General features: G+C 39.1%; 8 non-coding genes and 6 pseudogenes across 8 annotated transcripts; all 14 read left to right on the top strand.

Annotated features, from left to right (window-relative positions):
• The first annotated feature begins 9,587 nt into the window (after positions 1 to 9,587).
• Positions 9,588 to 9,705, top strand: LOC128650922 (uncharacterized; annotated as a pseudogene).
• A 353-nt stretch (positions 9,706 to 10,058) lies between these two features.
• On the top strand, positions 10,059 to 10,178 carry LOC128651032 (uncharacterized; annotated as a pseudogene).
• Positions 10,179 to 13,109: 2,931 nt separating this feature from the next.
• Positions 13,110 to 13,228, top strand: LOC128650819 (uncharacterized; annotated as a pseudogene).
• Positions 13,229 to 13,533: 305 nt separating this feature from the next.
• LOC128650737 (5S ribosomal RNA) lies at positions 13,534 to 13,652 on the top strand. Its single transcript, XR_008400997.1, has one exon. It is a non-coding gene; the product is annotated as a 5S ribosomal RNA (ribosomal RNA).
• A 292-nt stretch (positions 13,653 to 13,944) lies between these two features.
• LOC128650770 (5S ribosomal RNA) lies at positions 13,945 to 14,063 on the top strand. Its single transcript, XR_008401027.1, has one exon. It is a non-coding gene; the product is annotated as a 5S ribosomal RNA (ribosomal RNA).
• Positions 14,064 to 14,424: 361 nt separating this feature from the next.
• LOC128650735 (5S ribosomal RNA) lies at positions 14,425 to 14,543 on the top strand. The gene has a single exon (XR_008400995.1). It is a non-coding gene; the product is annotated as a 5S ribosomal RNA (ribosomal RNA).
• A 292-nt stretch (positions 14,544 to 14,835) lies between these two features.
• LOC128650769 (5S ribosomal RNA) lies at positions 14,836 to 14,954 on the top strand. Its single transcript, XR_008401026.1, has one exon. It is a non-coding gene; the product is annotated as a 5S ribosomal RNA (ribosomal RNA).
• A 365-nt stretch (positions 14,955 to 15,319) lies between these two features.
• LOC128650750 (5S ribosomal RNA) lies at positions 15,320 to 15,438 on the top strand. Its single transcript, XR_008401008.1, has one exon. It is a non-coding gene; the product is annotated as a 5S ribosomal RNA (ribosomal RNA).
• Positions 15,439 to 15,799: 361 nt separating this feature from the next.
• LOC128650734 (5S ribosomal RNA) lies at positions 15,800 to 15,918 on the top strand. The gene has a single exon (XR_008400994.1). It is a non-coding gene; the product is annotated as a 5S ribosomal RNA (ribosomal RNA).
• Positions 15,919 to 16,210: 292 nt separating this feature from the next.
• LOC128650768 (5S ribosomal RNA) lies at positions 16,211 to 16,329 on the top strand. The gene has a single exon (XR_008401025.1). It is a non-coding gene; the product is annotated as a 5S ribosomal RNA (ribosomal RNA).
• Positions 16,330 to 16,694: 365 nt separating this feature from the next.
• LOC128650748 (5S ribosomal RNA) lies at positions 16,695 to 16,813 on the top strand. Its single transcript, XR_008401006.1, has one exon. It is a non-coding gene; the product is annotated as a 5S ribosomal RNA (ribosomal RNA).
• Positions 16,814 to 17,178: 365 nt separating this feature from the next.
• Positions 17,179 to 17,297, top strand: LOC128651023 (uncharacterized; annotated as a pseudogene).
• A 357-nt stretch (positions 17,298 to 17,654) lies between these two features.
• LOC128650805 (uncharacterized) lies at positions 17,655 to 17,773 on the top strand (annotated as a pseudogene).
• A 780-nt stretch (positions 17,774 to 18,553) lies between these two features.
• On the top strand, positions 18,554 to 18,672 carry LOC128650812 (uncharacterized; annotated as a pseudogene).
• The last annotated feature ends 3,346 nt before the right edge of the window (positions 18,673 to 22,018 follow it).

Here is a 22,018-nt window from a genome sequence, read left to right as displayed (position 1 = left end):
TGACTCACCTGGTTCCAGTTTCCCCGGCCTGTTACCTGACGACCGGTTTTCTCAAATCATTGGTACTAATGTCTGGCATTGATTATACTGCTTTCAACTACGGCTTGTTCCTGTCTCCGGGCCTGAAGAACAACTCCTGCAAAAGTGTTTCCAGTCAACAAACAAGCAGGTCTCATCCCTCCCACAACTTGCATATGGGGCATCACAGTTCTTAAGCTACAAACTTACCCATTACAATTGGTCCAATTCTGTGAGCTCTCTCCACTAATATACGGCTATTCTGAGTCTGAATTCCTAGCGCCCTTGGTAGGACGACAGCAGCAAAGTTTAATAAATCTTAATATATAGGAGAGCCAGGTACCACTGCGTATTGTGCACTAGAAATATACAGCTCATTGCGACTGCTTGCAAGTTTGTTCATTCACAAGGGATTTCCTGCATTCTGCCACACACCAACCTATATCACGTTAAGAATACATTGTCACGGGACTTCCGGCTGAGGGGAGGAGCAAGCAAGGTGCTGTGCTGCTGGTCTGTGTTCTAACCAACAACCCTCACCTCCACGCGCCCCTTGACCAAGGCTGACACTGGTCTGGGATTAGGATCATTTGGTCCCTGGAGGGGAAGTCTATACTAGGCATCTTCTGGCTTCGTGGCTGAAGCAATTGGTTACAAACTCTTCTAAAGAACTCTTATGATACAATGTAACTAATTCATTGGAAGTGTTACAACGAACAGTTCATAAAACACCAAGGAAGGTGTTTCCTACACACATTCAAAGAGCGAGCGCAAAGGCTGCAGAAAGCCGGCTTCTACTGTATCTGCACCGCTGCTTCCTTTGATTCAGGCTGAATGTTCAGTGGCATAGGAGTGTAAAGAACTGCTGCTTCCTGCCTAAACACGACTTCTCTAAGAAGGAAGGTAAAAAGCTTGGTCACTCTAACACACAATCTCTAAAAATAAGAAAAACGTATAGGACATGGTCTTATCTTATCGCTCAAGTACCTGGTTGCTCCCTGGTGAGCTCCTTGGGTAATGAACAAAAGCATACCTGTATTGCAGCGGGATACTGAACTCCTGAGTGCTCCCTGGTGAGCATATCTCTGCTGGCTTACAGCTCTACTGACTCCTGGTGGTGATCACGCCTGCAACTGACTAAGCCTCAGGCGGAGCGGTGTGCTCATTGTGGGTTCCGGGAACAAGGGCAGGCGCGGCTGCGGAGTTACTCGTCGCCCGACGGACAAGGGATGACCCGGAGGCGGAAGCTGCAAACCCGGGAAGCCCATTGCACGTAGGCCACGTACAGAAGCGCCCTGACGGATATCAGCGGAGTACACGGCATCACTGCTGTCTGGTGTGGAGTGGCATCAGAAGCTTTTTCTTGTTTTGTTCACCTGGATTAAGTTTGCCTCGAGGTGGGAATCCAGCTTTGTCCATTTCGATTACAGGAGGAAGGGAACTTTCCAAGACGGGACCCTCTATCAGACGGTAATAATAGAGGAGTCTGAGACACTGAAGACGGCTTCAAGATAAAGTATAGTATTGGCGTCTCACCTGCCTTCATTTTCTTCTATACCCCTTATAGATATAAGTAAAGACTCAGAGTGTTTTTTTGTTTTCTTTTTTTTTCTCCTACAAACATTTGCCAGAAACACTCTTATATATAGACATTGGGCCATTCAAAAACTTGATCTGGTATATTGTTTCATTTGCCAATATAGTACCCTATATCTAGGGAGCTAAGTGGTTGCTACAGCATTGTATTATTCAAATCTGATGTCAATATTGTTGCCATATATTCTTTCTTGTCTAGCACTGTCTCAAAGGTTATTGTCTGCTTTTTTCTGGATACCTGCTGGGGGTCTCTCTGTGTCTCTCTAGCTTTGGCATCTCTCTCTATGGCTTTGTAATACTGATACAGAATATTAGTGAGAAGAATTAAGATATGAGCGTATATATCCATAAGTAGGCTTTTTGATTGTTATTATCTTGTTTTCCCTAAATCTTGGAGTGAACCTAAACGATCAAAGTTATTCCAAACATTTCTACATATCAGAATTATACTGATTATAAGTATTAATTAAGAGGAATAAGGATCAACATAGATAGGGAATCTGGCATCTGCACTGGCCAGATAATATAACTGTTAGAATTTCTAGGCTCTCAAATAATTCAAGGGGCATGTTTAACTGTTCTCTAATTCAAAAATCCACTTGAATTTCTACATAGAATTTGCCTTCTACAAATTACTGCTATTTAGGCCGCTCCTAAACTTCCTTTTTTCTTTTTTTTTCTTTTCTTTTTTTTTCTTTTCTCTCTCTCTCTTTTTTTTTTTTTTTTGCTTTCTTTCCTCCTCTTTCTCCCTCGCCTCTCACTCCATGTAGAGCTCTTCAGAGCCCATCTCACATAATCACTATCACGTGGCACTGTTCTTTCTTCACGTTGCACTTTTTTTTTTGTTGCTGCTGATCTTATCACTTTTTGAGATCTTTTGTTAATTCTTTGTCCCACCTTTTTGGGGACCATACTTAGGTTCACTTAATTCACGTATTTAACACACACAATTTTTGATCACAATAGATGACAGTGGCCACATAGCAGGGCTTATAGGAACTCAAGTATATGGATAAATTTATATTATCAGCCAAGAATTCTCCCTCTAATATGCCTGTTAAGCAGAAAGAAAAAAAAATGGCGAAACAGATATTAGAAACATCACAATAACAAGCTGAGACGCACTTTGATATGCAGGAACTCTTATGTCAGATTACCAAGACAATTACTCCACAGTTGAATGACATGAAAATGGAAATTAAGCAAGACATAAACAGTCTCACATCTGAAGTTAGACAATTTTCTACAAGGCTTTTGGAGGTAGAAACTAGAATCTCAGACATTGAAGACAAAATTAACATAATTGAACCTGCTAACCTTGAGTATACTAAGAGATTGGACAAATTACAAGGCAGGGTGGAAGAGCTGGAAGAGCGATCTAGGCGCAATAACTTGAGAATTATTGGTCTTCCAGATGATAGTAATTATACGGACCTGATGCATTTTGTCACGGTCACTCTTCCACTGAGCCTTGGAATTAATATTGATACACCAATCCATATAGAAAGGGTGCACAGAACAGGTGTAGCTCGTCAAGTGAGAAAAGATAATTTTTCTACCAGACCTATAATTGTCAAGTTCCTTAAATTCCAAGATAAGGTACATTTTCTTAGGCAATATAGGGAAGTCTATCCTCTCATGATAGAGCAAGCTAAAGTCTTGATTTTTCAGGACTTTTCCAGTGAGACAGTGGCGAAACGTAAAGAGATGTCGCCTTTTTGCTCTAAATTATTAAAAGCAGATTACAATGTGAGGATGATATACCCGGCTAAGCTAATAATAAGAATGGATGGTACACAGGTGGTACTCAATAATACCAGTGAGGCGCAGGCTTTCTGTAAAGAGCAGGGCATACAATGAACGAAGAATTTTAAATATGGTGTTAAAAATATTCCAAATTAGTATATATGGATTTTCAGGAAGTGAATGGATGGGTGTGTAGGATGGATGGACCTAAGTTTAGGGGGTTTATCCCCCCTCTTTCCCCCCCCCCTTTTTTTTTTTTTGTTTGTTTTGTTTTTCGGGCTCTCCTTCCTCTCTCTCCCTCTGTGCTTCTCCCCTGTCCTCCCCCGACTATGGGTATTGGACCCTTAAGGTTCGTCTTATCTCTATTAAGAGTTTAGTATGAAAGCGTTAACTCTTCTGTCATGGAATGTTGGCGGGATAACCTCGCCAAGAAAGAGAAAAGCTATTATCAAGCAATTAGGCTTATATAAACCTGACCTGGTAATGCTCCAGGAAATTCACTTAAAAAACTCAGAGATAATGAAATTAAAAATGAAATGGGTGGGAGAAGTTGTCGCTATCCCTGGGGAAGATAGGAAGAAAGGATTAGCAATTTTGATTAGTAAACATTTGGATTATGAGATCACAGGTTTAGAAGAGGACAGGGGCGGGAGATTTAAAATTTTTAAATTAAAAATTAATCTCATTCCCTACATAATCTGTAATGTATATGGGCCCAATATAGTAGATGGTCAATTTTGGAACAGACTTACTGAAGAATTATTAGAGTATACTGGACAAAATTTAATAATAGTTGGGGATTTAAATCTTACTCCCTCCCCTAATTTAGACAGAGTTGGAAGGAAGGATACATACAAACGGGATCGGAAGACACGAATATTTCAAAAATTCTGTTCCCAATTAGGGGAAAGAGATATCTGGAGGGTCCAGCACCCTGATACTAGGGGATACACTTGTATGTCTTCAAGTCACCAGTGTTTTTCTAGGATAGATTTATTTCTGATCTCAGAGGCCCTAATGGGACTGGAATGTAAAACTGATATTAAAGATATTCTTTTGTCAGATCACGCAATAATTTCACTTGAATTTGGCCCCAATGCATTTAAAAAAGGAGATAACAATAGAATATTTTTCCCTAAGTATCTAGCTTCAGATACTCAGTTCCAAGAATTTTTAAAGCATAAATGGACAGAATATCACAATTTTAATAGAGGCTATATAGATAAAACTGAAACACATTGGGAAGCTGCTAAAGCTGTACTTAGAGGACACATTAAAGCTTATCTTTGTAGACTCAAAAAAAAAACTAAGCAAAAAGAAATACAACTTTCCAACACAGTCAGAAATAAGTACAACGCTTATATCTCTCTTAGATCTAGGGGGAATTGGATCAAATACAGTAATGCGAAATCTCAATGGGATATTTTTTTTAAAACAAAAAGCCATGCAAGAAGGGTTAAAGCAAAAAGCTCTATATAGAGGGTATACAGAAAGAGCCGCTAAATACCTAGCTAGAATCTCTTAACCGAAAGATAGCAACTTTATCGCTGCTATTAGACAGAATGGGAATAGATATATCCAGACAGAAGAAATTAAAAAAGCTTTTCATAACTATTTTCAGGGTATTTATAAAGCAGAACCCTGTCATGACCTGGACAGTGAGGCGCTTTGGTCTAAATTAATTTTACCTAGGATCTCGCAGGAAGATCTTCAAAGTTTGAATGCAGTAATCTCAGAACAAGAAATAAATCTGGCTATTCAACAAGCCAGACTCAATAAGGCTCCCGGACCAGACTGTCTCCCTGTCGAGTTCTATAGAATCCTACAGGAGGAGGTGACTCCAACATTGTGTAGTCTATTTAACAAATATTATAGTGCAGAAATAGGATGTTCAAAATATTTTACTGCATCTAATGTGGTGCTTATTCTTAAGAAAAAAAAGGATCCAGAACTGGTAGATTCGTATAGACCCATATCGCTTCTTAACTCCAATTACAAATTCCTCACATCAATTGTAGCTAATAGATTACAGCCTATTCTACAAAGTATTATACATGAGAACCAGGTGGGGTTCATGCAAGGGAGAAGTCCAATCAAGAATTTAAGGAAAACAATGATTATTCTGGATTACTTCTGGAATAAGTCACAAGGGTCATCTAGGAAAGGGTCTGATGCTGCTATAATAGCGCTGGACGCAGAGAAAGCGTTTGACTACATAAGTTGGAGTCACCTATTCACGACACTAGGGAAGTTCGGTTTCAGAGGACATTTCAGCAATTTTATACAGTCAATATATAGTAATCCAGTTTCTGCTCTAGTTATAAATAATGTAGCTACAGCCCCATTTTCGTTACATAGAGGAACAAGGCAAGGATGCCCATTATCCCCTCTACTCTTTAATATTTCACTCGAGCCACTGGCTATTATGCTACGGGATCAACTAGAGGGCATTAATATAGGGGAACATAAATTCATTCTTTCATTATATGCAGACGACCTACTAGTGTTTATGAATAATCTAGAAGTTAATTTGCCGAAATTTACTGCTATCATGAAACTTTTTAGTACTGTATCTGGTTATAAAATTAACTTCATCAAATCTGAATTACTATGGATATTAAAACCAGTTAAAAACAGAATCAGACATCCTTTCAAAGAAACTAAACACCTGAACTATCTAGGTATAGTTCTAAGTAAGAATCCATCGGAATGGTATGATTTAAATATAACAAGTTGTCTTAAGACAATACAAAATCAAGTAGAAAGTTGGATTAATCTACCAATATCATTAATACCTCGTATTATGCTAATTAAAACAATAGTATTTCCCAAATTGTTGTATCTTATACAGAACATTCCTCTCAGGCTTAAAAATAAGGACATTTCGAAATTTAACCAAATAGCATCTAAGTTTATATGGAAAGGGGCAAAACCACGAATTTCCCTGACAAGATTAATGAATGATAAAATGGCAGGAGGTTTAGCATTCCCCAATATTCAATACTATAACTGGGTCTCTCTACTTAAATATGCAATTGACTGGATCTCTGAGAAACAATACTTCACCTTCTATCAGTGCGAATCAAGCATTACTGCTCCATTTAATTTGAAGGCCTTATTACATTGTCCAATTAAAAAGTTGCCCAGTAATGTAGAGAATCTTTCGACATTTAGGAACGTAATTTGGGCCTGGCAAAAATACTGCTTTGAAATCCAGGTGAATCCAAATGCTACTGAATTCTTACCAATCCAAGGGAATCCTGAGTTCCAACCAGGATATGATTCTCAAGTCTTTCAGAGATAGGCGGAGAAAGGGCTAAGTTATGTCAAACAGTTGCTGTTATCAGATGGTACAATTGATTCATTTGGCTCCATTTGTTCTAAGTATGACATACAAAGCAAGGATTTTTTTGCGTACCTACAGATTCGACATTATCTAGTAAATCTTCAAAAAGAATTTAAACCAGACTGGTCAATGGGTCCACTAGTAAGTGGTGTGAAAATATATCAAGCGGGTAGATTTTCCATCTCTACTTTCTATAAAATCTTGAATTTTAATAATAAAGCAACACAAATCAGGTATATACGGTTAATATGGCTAACAAAATTTCCAGATTTAGATGCATCAGATATACAGGGAAGCCTGCAAATAATTAATGACTCTTGGGTACCTACAGCTTGGCGCGAGTCACACCTAAAAATTTTATATAATGTATATATCACTCCTAGCAAAATATCTATCTGGTCTAAGAACGCCCAGTTATGTTCAAGATGCAGTAAGGAGATCGCAGATATCCTGCACTGTTTATGGTTATGTCCCAAGATATCCCAATTCTGGAGCAAAATATCTTTTTGGACTAAACAGACAATCAGTTCTACATTCACTATAACTTGTAGAGATATTATTTTCCTGGTTGGATACTCAACGAGATCCAAGGATTATAAATTACTTAATACCATACTAATATTAGCTCGGAATCTAATTTTCAGGCATTGGAAAGCAACACAGCGCCCAAATTCAGTGAATTTAAGAAAGCAGTAACTATGCAAATAATTTTGGAACAATATAATATATCAACTACGAATAATGATCAGGTCCAGGCATTCATCTCCAAATGGGAGCGGGTAATCAAATCGCTCCCGAATAAAACTCAAATTCAAATAGTCAAGCCAATAAGTAGCTCTACCTTTATTCTTCAAAATACCTTGGCAGGGCACTATGCTGGGTGGTGGCTGACCGGCATGGCAGAAGTAGTGACATCGGGGGAGGTGCGGGGGGGTGGGGTAGGGGAGTGGGGGGCTGGGTGAGCCTGGTTGTTCCCTTTTCTTTTTTTTTTTTTCTTTTTTTTTTTTTTTCTTCTTCCTTTTCTTTCCTTTTCTTTTTCTATTTATTCCCTATAATTGATGCGGAGGTGGTGTCCTCAGAGTGATGAATGAATATGTGAATCCCCGATATATCTCATCTATTCTTTATTAATGTAGAAGATATGATAATTCGAATAATGGGTCAGGTCACTGGGAGAATTCTTGAGCTGATAGTTAAAGGGAAAATGCTTCTTCCTATTAAGCATTGTACTATTATATCGAGTGTAATATCTTTTTTTCTTTTTTTTTTTTTTTCTCTCCTCATGTTTATTTATGTGACTTAATTGAGATATGGCGATGTTTTCTCCTTTTTTCTGTATATATATGACCTCTGTAAGGACCTAGTATGCTGTCATGAGGTAATCTATGACTAGATAGATATTTATCTTGTGTTTTCTCGAATTATCAGAAGATATGTTACATTTTTTACAAATTCTGTAAGATGTTTTGTTGAATTGGTTTTTGCATGTGAAATTAATAAAAATAATATTTAAAAAAAAAAAAAAAAAGTTAACGGTACAGCGTGAGACTGATGGGGGAGACAGGCAGATAGACTGTGTGGGTTAATAAATCATAATGGGTTAATAAATCATAAGTGGTGGCAGCTTAGATATTGTAGTTAGTTTAGTGCGGGTGGTATTAAAGGGGAGTTTTGGGCATTTCTTTTAAGTCTAGTACAGACTAGAGAATGTTGTTAACCGTTGCACCCACTGAACTAAATCACAAGCTTGCCTGGTGTGGCTAGATTGTGATATATATTTGTGACAGTAGAAGGGGTCTGATAACCCTTTTTGTGCCAAATAAATGATGGGCGCAGGGTTGGATAACCCTGGTCATCACAGACACTGAACCCAAATTTTTTCTTTTGTGATTCAGATAGAGCATGCAATTTTAAGCAACTTTCTAATTTATTCCTATTATCAAATTTGCTTCATTCTCTTGGTATCTTTATTTGAAATGCAAGAATGTAAGTTTAGATGCCGGCCCATTTTTGGTGAATAACCTGGGTTATTCTTGCTGATTGGTGGATAAATTCATCCACCAATAAAAAAGGGGTGTCCAGAGTCTGAACCAAAAAAGAAGCTTAGATGCCTTCTTTTTCAAATAAAGATAGCAAGTGAACAAAGAAAAATTGATAGTAGGAGTAAATTAGAAAGTTGCTTAAAATTGCATGCTCTATCTGAATCACGAAAGAAAAAAATTGGGTTCAGTGTCCCTTTAACATGCACAATAAGGAAATAAATATAAAATAAACAAAAAAAGTATCTTAGAAAAAGGGTCAGCCAGGAAATAAAAAAAATAAAGAAATGAAAATGTAATTTAAATTCTATAAGTTATGACTGAGTCAGTGGAATTTTATACAAAATACAGAGATGACAATAGTACTTGCAAAAGTTCTATTAAATGTGCAAAGCTAGAAAATTATAAACAAAATAGATAAAGAAAGCAAAACAAACCCCAATATATACTGTATATATTTTAAAATAAATCAGTGACAAACACTGTAAGCACGAAACTGTTGGCCCATTGAAATCTGAAATGGAGATTTTAATTAGTCAGGACAAGACAATTTGAGAACTCCTTTTTTCTGTGTCAAGGATGTAGATTTGCAAATCTGTGCTTAAAAAAAATTGGCATAGGATGAAGTGTATATGCAGTTAAAAAATGCTAAGTTTAGGTAAAGCCCCAGGCCAAAATTCTATACACTTACGTGTAATCAGGGAATTTAGTGTAGTAATAACCAAAACACTGTTTTTAAAGTAATAGAAAAATGTTATCCTCATTTTAGCTCTTCCACTGCTTACAATGCTGTGAATGAAGGCATGAGCAAGCTTAATTCACGCTGGCTACAAGCTGAAAATGCCTACCGCCATACTACTCTGAATGCACCCGATCCCGTCTGATCTCGGAAGTTAAGCAGGGTCAGGCCGGTCAGTGCCTGGATGTTTTACCGCCTGGGAACACCAAGTGCGGTAGGCTTTTTTCTTTGATTTTTTAAAACAACTATGCATGCGTAATATCTCCTGAAAGTGGCAATATTCATTGAAACAACTGTATCTTGCAATTCCTTAAAAAACATGTAAATTTAAAATAAAGATAATTATCTTTTGTAAAGACAGACAGACTGGCAGGCAGGCAGACAGAGAGGCAGGTAACCTTATCCGTGTATACTTTTTGTCGTGGGTCAGCGAGTTATTCTGGGCCTGTACTGGCATTTTTTATTTATTCATTTGCGGTCAAAATTTTATCCCCATTTTAGCTCTTCTACTACTTACAGTGCTGTGAATGAAGGCATGAGCAAGCTTAATTCACGCTGGGTACAAGCTGAAAATGCCTACCGCCATACTACTCTGAATGCTCCAGATCCCGTCTGATCTCGGAAGCTAAGCAGGGTCAGGCCCTAAAAAGTTCCTGGATAGCTGACCGCCTGGGAACACCAAGTGCGGTAGGCTTTTTTCTTTGATTTTTTTTTTTTTTTTAATAATTTTTATTGAGTTTGTGCGGAATAATACAACTTATATGAAATAACATAGCATAAAACAAAACTAAGAATAATTCACAATATAGATGATACAATGCAGAAGTCTGGAACCTCTTTTTCTTTTTAACATGGTCTAAACAAAATGTGTTTCCTCACTTGACATTGAAGGCAACTCTTGTGCCTCTTAATACGTGCAACAAACTCTGAGGGAGGAAATTGAGTAGATTGAACGGTTACTTTTAGACCTATAAGCTTAGATTAGATTGGCAATGAACATATGAAGTGAAAACCACAATGAAGGTACAATTCCCAAATGGAAATAACTTGATGAAACAATCAGAGACTCTTCTGAAAAAAATTATGTTAATCAGCCCTGCTGAATAGAATGTAGTAGTTAGAGTCAATACTGTGGCAATATGTAAAAGTACATGCTAGGGGAGTATTTAAGGTTGCGGCATAGGCATTATGTAGGGGGGGAGGAGGTGGTAAATTAAATTCTCAAATTACATGGGGAGATGGGAAAACATTGTATTCATTTATCTATTTTTCCCTTTTGTGTTAAGATTGAGGCATTATAGATGTTAAATATAAGACTGGACTCTATGAATAAATGGCCTCCGAATTACTATAAGAGGTACAAGTGTTAATTTTTATGAAGATGGGAGCTTATTAGATGCCATCTAGTTAGACATGGAGAATGTTAATGTGAGAGACATATGAACTTGTCATGGCAGCCCAACAGCCATACAGGTATTGACAACATGCCCAAAGCCTTAGCTTAAAATAAAAACATTGCTTGAAGAGATTAATTTCCATTGCAAAGTAAAGCTAGATCTAAAACTCTTCCACAGAGCCTTATATTTACATAATATAGGCATCATACTGCCCCGGCCGCTGGCAGTAATATATCCTAACTAGAAGCTATATCAGGACTCTAAGAGTAAGTATAAAAAAAAATAGTTAAAGAGGTGGTAGTCTAGCTTCACTTAATTAAACATAGGAGCATATATAGACAGTGTTAAGTTTAAAGTCCATTAACATCCCAATGGGTGAAAATAAAACAGCAAGCAATTGTAACACAAAACTGAACCATGCAGATAAGATAGGTTGGCCCAGAGATAAAGAGGTAGTCATGTTTTTATCCAGGACTAGAGTTCACATGCATCATTATCTCAGGAAAGGTTGTCCAATTATGTGACAGGCATCCTTAAACTAATATGTAGTAGAGCATAATTCAGTGTTTCAACAAAATGCCAAAGTATTTAAAATACAAAATAGCAATGGTTTATAACTACGGTAGATAGTAAAAGGGTATTGGTACCAGGTCTGCGTTATCTCTGGAAAGGTTGTCCAGTTATGAGACAGGCCTCTTTAGCTAATATGCATTTAGAACAGAATTCAGTGTTTCAACAAAATACCTTAATAATTAAAATCTAAGAAAGCAATGGTTTATACCTATGGGAAATAGCAAAAGGGTATTAATGCTAGGTCTGAGTGTGGTATTAACTACCTTGACAGTACTTTCTTTTCTCTCTTGTCAGAGGTGATGTAGTTCCTGTGCACCAGCTGCATATAAAAATTACCTCATTTTCAGGTTATGATCAAAACACTAATATATAACAAAAAAGCTTTAGGCAAACATAGATTTCAAACCAACTTATATTGGACAGTCCAGGAATACTCAAACACGCCTCCACCATAGCCAATGTCACTCATAAGTCCTCAGTAAATATAGTGGACTTGGTCAAATTCAGGACTGTTCCTTTAGCCAATGCCTCTGGGAATTATGACTCCTGTACTCGGCTGCAATATCCGCTCCAAAGGGTATTCTGGAGGATTACCTCTCAAATCATGGCTGGTGATGAAGGCATTAGGTATAGGCTCACTCATTTCAATAGCAGCATTACGGAGCAAAGGGAGAGCTCTCCAAACATGGCCGCCGGTTATGAATATAATGTGCCCTGTGATTGCATGTAGGCTCGGAAGTAAAGTACGATCTATTCCAAGGTCTGGTGACCTACCTGTCAACCCGGGTTCAGCGAGTGTATCAGGACAATAATCCTCCGCAAGCGTGCCTGCCTCACAACCAACTCGATCATTGTAGCGGCAATTAGGCAGCTCGCCATATTGTAAGGAGTCAGGTAGGCAACACGAGGGCCCGGGGTTTAGCAGTGCAGTGTTGTTACCCTGATCCGGAACAATGTGATCGGCAGTCAAGCTAAGGGCAGTATGCGCAGGTAAGTTAGTTTCAGCACAGCTCTCCAATAGTGTCGTCTCCATCCTCGCAAAGTGTTCGTGAAGGAGCTGCGCCACCGCCAACCCCCAGTTGTTTAGGGCCTCCATCCTGGTCATAGTTTTAAAAGAGTTCCATATCCAAAGATATCCACTTGAACGTTACCTGGGTCTGTGATATTAATGAAGAGCAAAGGGTCTCCTTGCAATGCAAAAAACAGTTATCCTAAGGGTAAATAAACATTTTAAATCTTGTTGAAGCCAGGAGCTACACTCATGAACGTCTGTCTCCCTTGGCAGTTGGCTCCGCCCCCTTCTTTGATTTTTTTTAAAACAACTATGCATGCGTAATATCTCCTGAAAGTAGCGATATTCATTGAAACAATTGTATCTTGCACTTCCTTAAAAAACATGTCAATTTGAAATAAAGATAATTATCTTTTGTAAAGACAGACAGACTGGCAGGCTGGCAGACAGACAGAAAGGCAGGTAACCTTATCTGTGTATACTTTTTGTCATGGGTCAGCGAGTTATTCTGGGTCTGTACTAGCATTTTTTATTTATTCATTTGCGGTCAAAATTTTATCCCCATTTTAGCTCTTCCACTACTTACAATGCTGTGAATGAAGGCATGAGCAAGCTTAAATCACGCTGGGTACAAGCTGAAAATGCCTACCGCCATACTACTCTGAATGCACTCTATCCCGTCTGATCTCGGAAGTTAAGCAGGGTCAGGCCCGGACAGTACCTGGATGGGTGACCACCTGGGAACACTGAGTGTGGTAGGCTTTTTTCTTTGATTTTATTGTATCTTGCACTTCCTTAAAAAACACGTCAATTTGAAATAAAGATAATTATCTTTTGTAAAGACAGACAGACTGGCAGGCAGGCAAACAGACAGACAGAGAGGCAGGTAACCTTATCCGTGTATACTTTTTCTCATGGGTCAGCAAGTTTTTCTGGGACTGTACTGGCATTTTTTATTTATTCATTTGCGGTCAAAATTGTATCCCCATTTTAGCTCTTCCACTGCTTACAATGCTGTGAATGAAGGCTTGAGCAAGCTTAATTCACGCTGGGTACAAGCTGAAAACGCCTACCGCCATACTACTCTGAATGCACTCGATCCCGTCTGATCTCGGAAGTTAAGCAGGGTCAGGCCCGGACAGTACCTGTATGGTTGACCACCTGGGAACACCGAGTGCGGTAGGCTTTTTTCTTTGATTTTATTGTATCTTGCACTTCCTTAAAAAACACGTCAATTTGAAATAAAGATAATTATCTTTTGTAAAGACAGACAGACTGGCAGACAGACAGAGAGGCAGGTAACCTTATCCGTGTATACTTTTTGTCGTGGGTCAGCAAGTTATTCTGGGCCTGTACTGGCATTTTTTATTTATTCATTGCGGTCAAAATTTTATCCCCATTTTAGCTCTTTCACTGCTTACAATGCTGTGAATGAAGGCATGAGCAAGCTTAATTCACGCTGGGTACAAGCTGAAAATGCCTACCGCCATACTACTCTGAATGCACTCGATCTCGTCTGATCTCGGAAGTTAGGCAGGGTCAGGCCCGGACAGTACCTAGATGGGTGACCGCCTGGGAACACCGAGTGCGGTAGGCTTTTTTCTTTGATTTTTTAAAACAACTATGCATGCGTAATGTCTCCTGAAAGTGGCGATATTCATTGAAACAATTGTATCTTGCACTTCCTTAAAAAACACGTCAATTTGAAATAAAGATAATTATCTTTTGTAAAGACAGACATACAGGCAGGCAGGCAGGCAGGCAGACAGAGAGGCAGGTAACTTTATCCATGTATAATTTTTGTCATGGGTCAGCGAATTATTCTGGGCCTGTACAGGCATTTTTTATTTTTTCATTTGCGGTCAAAATTGTATCCCCATTTTAGCTCTTCTACTGCTTAAAATGCTGTGAATGAAGGCTTGAGCAAGCTTAATTCACGCTGGGTACAAGCTGAAAACGCCTACCGCCATACTACTCTGAATGCACTCGATCCCGTCTGATCTCGGAAGTTAAGCAGGGTCAGGCCCGGACAGTACCTGTATGGTTGACCACCTGGGAACACCGAGTGCGGTAGGCTTTTTTCTTTGATTTTATTGTATCTTGCACTTCCTTAAAAAACACGTCAATTTGAAATAAAGATAATTATCTTTTGTAAAGACAGACAGACTGGCAGACAGACAGAGAGGCAGGTAACCTTATCCGTGTATACTTTTTGTCGTGGGTCAGCAAGTTATTCTGGGCCTGTACTGGCATTTTTTATTTATTCATTGCGGTCAAAATTTTATCCCCATTTTAGCTCTTTCACTGCTTACAATGCTGTGAATGAAGGCATGAGCAAGTTTAATTCACGCTGGGTACAAGCTGAAAATGCCTACCGCCATACTACTCTGAATGCACTCGATCTCGTCTGATCTCGGAAGTTAGGCAGGGTCAGGCCCGGACAGTACCTAGATGGGTGACCGCCTGGGAACACCGAGTGCGGTAGGCTTTTTTCTTTGATTTTTTAAAACAACTATGCATGCGTAATGTCTCCTGAAAGTGGCGATATTCATTGAAACAATTGTATCTTGCACTTCCTTAAAAAACACGTCAATTTGAAATAAAGATAATTATCTTTTGTAAAGACAGACAGGCTGGCAGACAGACAGACAGACAGACAGACAGAGAGGCAGGTAACCTTATCCGTGTATACTGTTTGTCATGGGTCAGCAAGTTATTCTGGGCCTGTACTGGCATTTTTTATTTATTCATTTGCAGTCAAAATTTTATCCCCAATTTAGCTCTTCCACTGCTTACAATGCTGTGAATGAAGGCATGAGCAAGCTTAATTTACGCTGGGTACAAGCTGAAAATGCCTACCGCCATACTACTCTGAATGCACTCGATCCCTTCTGATCTCGGAAGTTAAGCAGGGTCAGGCCCGGACAGTACCTGGATGGGTGACCGCCTGGGAACACAGAGTGCGGTAGGCTTTTTTCTTTGATTTTTTAAAACAACTATGCATGCGTAATGTCTCCTGAAAGTGGCGATATTCATTGAAACAATTGTATCTTGCACTTCCTTAAAAAACACGTCAATTTGAAATAAAGATAATTATCTTTTGTAAAGACAGACATACAGGCAGGCAGGCAGGCAGGCAGACAGAGAGGCAGGTAACTTTATCCATGTATAATTTTTGTCATGGGTCAGCGAATTATTCTGGGCCTGTACAGGCATTTTTTATTTTTTCATTTGCGGTCAAAATTGTATCCCCATTTTAGCTCTTCTACTGCTTAAAATGCTGTGAATGAAGGCTTGAGCAAGCTTAATTCACGCTGGGTACAAGCTGAAAACGCCTACCGCCATACTACTCTGAATGCACTCGATCCCGTCTGATCTCGGAAGTTAAGCAGGGTCAGGCCCGGACAGTACCTGTATGGTTGACCACCTGGGAACACCGAGTGCGGTAGGCTTTTTTCTTTGATTTTATTGTATCTTGCACTTCCTTAAAAAACACGTCAATTTGAAATAAAGATAATTATCTTTTGTAAAGACAGACAGACTGGCAGACAGACAGAGAGGCAGGTAACCTTATCCGTGTATACTTTTTGTCGTGGGTCAGCAAGTTATTCTGGGCCTGTACTGGCATTTTTTATTTATTCATTGCGGTCAAAATTTTATCCCCATTTTAGCTCTTTCACTGCTTACAATGCTGTGAATGAAGGCATGAGCAAGTTTAATTCACGCTGGGTACAAGCTGAAAATGCCTACCGCCATACTACTCTGAATGCACTCGATCTCGTCTGATCTCGGAAGTTAGGCAGGGTCAGGCCCGGACAGTACCTAGATGGGTGACCGCCTGGGAACACCGAGTGCGGTAGGCTTTTTTCTTTGATTTTTTAAAACAACTATGCATGCGTAATGTCTCCTGAAAGTGGCGATATTCATTGAAACAATTGTATCTTGCACTTCCTTAAAAAACACGTCAATTTGAAATAAAGATAATTATCTTTTGTAAAGACAGACAGGCTGGCAGACAGACAGACAGACAGACAGACAGAGAGGCAGGTAACCTTATCCGTGTATACTGTTTGTCATGGGTCAGCAAGTTATTCTGGGCCTGTACTGGCATTTTTTATTTATTCATTTGCAGTCAAAATTTTATCCCCAATTTAGCTCTTCCACTGCTTACAATGCTGTGAATGAAGGCATGAGCAAGCTTAATTTACGCTGGGTACAAGCTGAAAATGCCTACCGCCATACTACTCTGAATGCACTCGATCCCTTCTGATCTCGGAAGTTAAGCAGGGTCAGGCCCGGACAGTACCTGGATGGGTGACCGCCTGGGAACACAGAGTGCGGTAGGCTTTTTTCTTTGATTTTTTAAAACAAATATGCATGCGTAATATCTCCTGAAAGTGGCGATATTCATTGAAACAATTGTATCTTGCACTTCCTTAAAAAACACGTCAATTTGAAATAAAGATAATTATCTTTTGTAAGGACAGACATACAGGCAGGCAGGCAGACAGACAGACAGACAGAGAGGCAGGTAACTTTATCCGTGTATAATTTTTGTCATGGGTCAGCGAATTATTCTGGGCCTGTACAGGCATTTTTTATTTTTTCATTTGCGGTCAAAATTGTATCCCCATTTTAGCTCTTCTACTGCTTAAAATGCTGTGAATGAAGGCATGAGCAAGCTTAATTCACGATTGGTACAAGCTGAAAATACCTACCGCCATACTACTCTGAATGCACCCGATCCCGCCTGATCTCAGAAGTTAAGCAGGGTAAGGCTAGGATAGTACCTGTATTGGTGACCCCCTGGGAACACAGAGTTCGGTAGACTTTTTTCTTTGATTTTTTAAAACAACTATGCATGCGTAATATCTCCTGAAAGTGGCGATATTCATTGAAACAATTGTATCTTGCACTTCCTTAAAAAACACGTCAATTTGAAATAAAGATAATTATCTTTTGTAAAGACAGACAGGCTGGCAGACAGACAAACAGACAGAGAGGCAGGTAACCTTATCCGTGTATACTGTTTGTCATGGGTCAGCAAGTTATTCTGGGCCTGTACTGGCATTTTTTATTTATTCATTTGCGGTCAAAATTTTATCCCCATTTTAGCTCTTCCACTGCTTACAATGCTGTGAATGAAGGCATGAGCAAGCTTAATTCACGCTGGGTACAAGCTGAAAATGCCTACCGCCATACTACTCTGAATGCACTCGATCCCTTCTGATCTCAGAAGTTAAGCAGGGTCAGGCCCGGACAGTACCTGGATGGGTGACCACCTGGGAACACTGAGTGTGGTAGGCTTTTTTCTTTGATTTTATTGTATCTTGCACTTCCTTAAAAAACATGTCAATTTGAAATAAAGATAATTATCTTTTGTAAAGACAGACAGACTGGCAGGCAGGCAAACAGACAGAGAGGCAGGTAACCTTATCCGTGTATACTGTTTGTCATGGGTCAGCAAGTTATTCTGGGCCTGTACTGGCATTTTTTATTTATTCATTTGCGGTCAAAATTTTATCCCCATTTTAGCTCTTCCACTGCTTACAATGCTGTGAATGAAGGCATGAGCAAGCTTAATTCACGCTGGGTACAAGCTGAAAATGCCTACCGCCATACTACTCTGAATGCACTCGATCCCGTCTGATCTCGGAAGCGAAGCAGGGTCAGGCCCCAGGCCCGGACAGTACCTGGATGGGTGACCGCCTGGGATTACCGAGTTCGGTTGTTTATTTTCTTTGAATTTTTAAAACAACTATGCATGCGTAATATCTCCTGGAAATGGCGATATTCATTGAAACAACTGTATCTTGCAATTCCTTAAAAAACACGTCAATTTGAAAGAAAGATAATTATCTTTTGTAAAGACAGACAGACTGGCAGGCAGACAGACAGAGAGGCAGGTAACCTTATCCGTGTATACTTTTTGTCATTGGTCAGCGAGTTATTCTGGGCCTGTACTAGCATTTTTTATTTATTCATTTGTGTTCAAAATTTTATCCCCATTTTAGCTCTTCCACTGCTTACAATGCTGTGAATGAAGGCATGAGCAAGCTTAATTCACGCTGGGTACAAGCTGAAAATGCCTACCGCAATACTACTCTGAATGCACCCGATTCTGTCGGATCTCGGAAGTTAAGCAGGGTCAGGCCCGGACTGTACCTGGATGGGTGACCGCCTGGGAACACCGAGTGCGGTAGGCTTTTTTCTTTGATTTTTTAAAACAACTATGCATGCGTAATATCTCCTGAAAGTAGCGATATTCATTGAAACAATTGTATCTTGCACTTCCTTAAAAAAACACGTCAATTTTTTTTTTCTAAAGACCGCTGCGCCATAACCCGGTCCGCCTGCTCTGAGAAGATGGACGGACATCACCGCAAATTCAACACGATCGAATACGATCGGGTTGATTGACACCCCCCTACTAGCGGCCAATTGGCCGTGAATCTGCAGGGGTCAGCGTTGCGCCGGCAGTTCACAAGAGCTGCTGGTGCAATGCTGAATGCGGAGAGCGTATTGCTCTCCACATTTAGCGAGGTCTGTCGCACATGACCCGCAATGACGGATCATGTCCGACAGGCCTTTCATAAATAGACCCAAAGTGCTCTTATCATTTATTATAACTATTTGATCTATTAATACTTATTTTTAAGTCAATAAAGCATTGTACTCCCATCATTGCTAAGGGATGTAAACATTTTTTTTTTGCTGTACATTGTATGCTCTTTGGAATATTATTTGTAGTAATATAGATTATGGTACACTATTATGATATAAAAATGGCTTGAAGGTGCTTATTTTCATTGTATGTTCAGCAGCACACATAATGATTTAACATAGGCAGAACTTTCTGTCTCTGTAGATATGCAAGACATAGACACCTAGATTACGAGTTTTGAGCGCTATAGGGAAAGTAAAGAACGCCACAAAATTGTTGTTATTTAATTCCCTATAGCGCTGCTATTACAAGTTTAAAAAAACACTGCTTGTGCGGGCGATATGGAGATTTTAAGCTCCATACCGCTCCCAAGACAAGCGCTTTGTTTGACGTGCTCATGGATGCTTTGCTCATAGACATCAATTGGGAGAGCCGGCAAAAAAAAGTGTAACACCTGCAATCGTGGAAACAAAAGTTCCGTAATGCAGCCCCATTGATGTCTATGGGGAAATAAAAATACTGTATAAACCCCAAGTCTAAACACCCCTAATCTGCTGCCCCCAACATCGCTGACGCCTGCCTACAGTTATTAACCCCTAATCTGCCACTCCCGAAATCTCTGCCACTATACTACATTTATTAACCCCTAAACCACCAGCCCCCCACATCACAACAAGCTAAATTAAACTATATTAACCCCTAACACCCCCTAACTTTAACATAATAAAAATATAGCTAAATTAAATTTACAATTATTAACTAAATACACCTATTAACCCCTAAACCACAACCCCCTACATTGCAACAAACTAAATTAAAATATATTAACCCCTAAACCTAACCCCCACCTAAACAGCTCTTTTACTCCAAAACACATAGAAACACACCCTAAAAATATACATTACACAAAATAACAAACAAATTATTAAAAATAAAAAAAAAATTATTCCTATTCTAATACCCATATTATAAAAAAAAACACCCCAAAATACAAAATCTAATCTAGAATAAAATACTAATGGCCCTTAAAGGGGCCTTTTGTGGGGCATTGCCCCAAAGATATCAGCTCTTTTACCTGTAAAAAAAAAATACAAACACCCACCCCAACAGTAAAACCCACCACCCAACCAACCCCCCAAATAAAAAAACTATCTAAAATAACCTAAGCTCCCCATTGCCCTGAAAAGGGTATTTGTATAGGCATTGCCCTGAAAAGGGAATTTAGCTCTTTTACTGCCCAGACCCTAAAATAAAAAATACAACCCAATCAGCTAATAGGATTTTAGCATCTCTCATTTTATTGGCTAATTCAAATTAGCCAATAGAATGAAATCTGCTTCAATCCTATTGGCTGCTTCAAATTTTTCAGCCAATAGAATTGCAAGGAACGCCATCTTGAATCGCGTCCCTTGCATTGAAGATTCAGTGTACGGCGGCGACCATATGAAGAGGATGCTCCGCGCTGGATGTCTTCAGAATGGACCCGCTCCTCGCTGGCTGGATGAATATTGAAGAGGCTACCTGGATGAAGACTTCTTGCCGGCTGGATGAAGATAGAAGAGGCCGCCTGGATGAAGACTTCTTGCCGCATGGATGATGATCGTTCAAGCGAGACTTTAAAAACTGTAAGTGGATCGTCAGGGGGTTAGTGTTAGACTTTTTTAAGGGTTTATTGGGTGTTTTTTATTTTTTAGTTTAGGGTCTGGGGAGTAAATGAGCTGAATGCCCTTTTTAGGGCAATGTCCATACAAATACCCTTTTCAGGGCAATGAGTAGCTTAGGTTTTTTAGGTAGTTTTTTTATTTGGGGGGTTGGTTGGGTGGTGGGTTTTACTGTTTGGGGTGTTTGTATTTTTTTTTTTACAGGTAAAGAGCTTATATCTTTGGGGTAATGCCCCCAAAAGGCCCTTTTAACCCCTTAATGACCACAGCACTTTTCCATTTTCTGTCCGTTTGGGACCAAGGCTATTTTTACATTTTTGCGGTGTTTGTGTTTAGCTGTAATTTTCTTCTTACTCATTTACTGTACCCACACATATTATATACCGTTTTTCTCGCCATTAAATGGACTTTCTAAAGATACCATTATTTTCATCATATCTTATAATTTACTATAAAAAAAATGATAAAATATGAGGAAAAATGGAAAAAAACACACTTTTTCTAACTTTGACCCCCAAAATCTGTTACATATCTAAAACCACCAAAAAACACCCATGCTAAATAGTTTCTAAATTTTGTCCTGAGTTTAGAAATACCCAATGTTTACATGTTCTTTGCTTTTTTTGCAAGTTATAGGGCCATAAATACAAGTAGCACTTTGCTATTTCCAAACCATTTTTTTCCAAAATTAGCGCTAGTTACATTAGAACACTGATATCTTTCAGGAATCCCTGAATATCCCTTGACATGTATATATTTTTTTTTAGTAGACATCCCAAAGTATTGATCTAGGCCAATTTTGGTATATTTCATACCACCATTTCACCGCCAAATGCGATCAAATACAAAAAATCGTTCACTTTTTCACAAATTTTTTCACAAACTTTCGATTTCTCACTGAAATTATTTACAAACAACTTGTGCAATTATGGCATAAATGGTTGTAAATTCTTCTCTGGGATCCCCTTTGTTCAGAAATAGCACACATATATGGCTTTGGCGTTGCTTTTTGGTAATTAGAAGGCCGCTAAATGCCACTGCGCACCACAAGTGTATCATGCCCAGCAGTTAAGGGGTTAATTAGGGAGCTTGTAGGGTTAATTTTAGCTTTAGTGTAGTGTAGTAGACAACCCCAAGTATTGATCTAGGCACATTTTGGTATATTTCATGCCACCATTTCACCGCCAAATGCGATCAAATTAAAAAAAACGTAAAATTTTTCACAAT

This window comes from Bombina bombina, chromosome 2 (genome assembly GCF_027579735.1).
Source record: "Bombina bombina isolate aBomBom1 chromosome 2, aBomBom1.pri, whole genome shotgun sequence".
Taxonomy (NCBI): Eukaryota; Metazoa; Chordata; class Amphibia; order Anura; family Bombinatoridae; genus Bombina; species Bombina bombina.
Note: the sequence above shows the minus strand (reverse complement) of the source record. Positions and strands in the feature narration are given on the sequence as shown.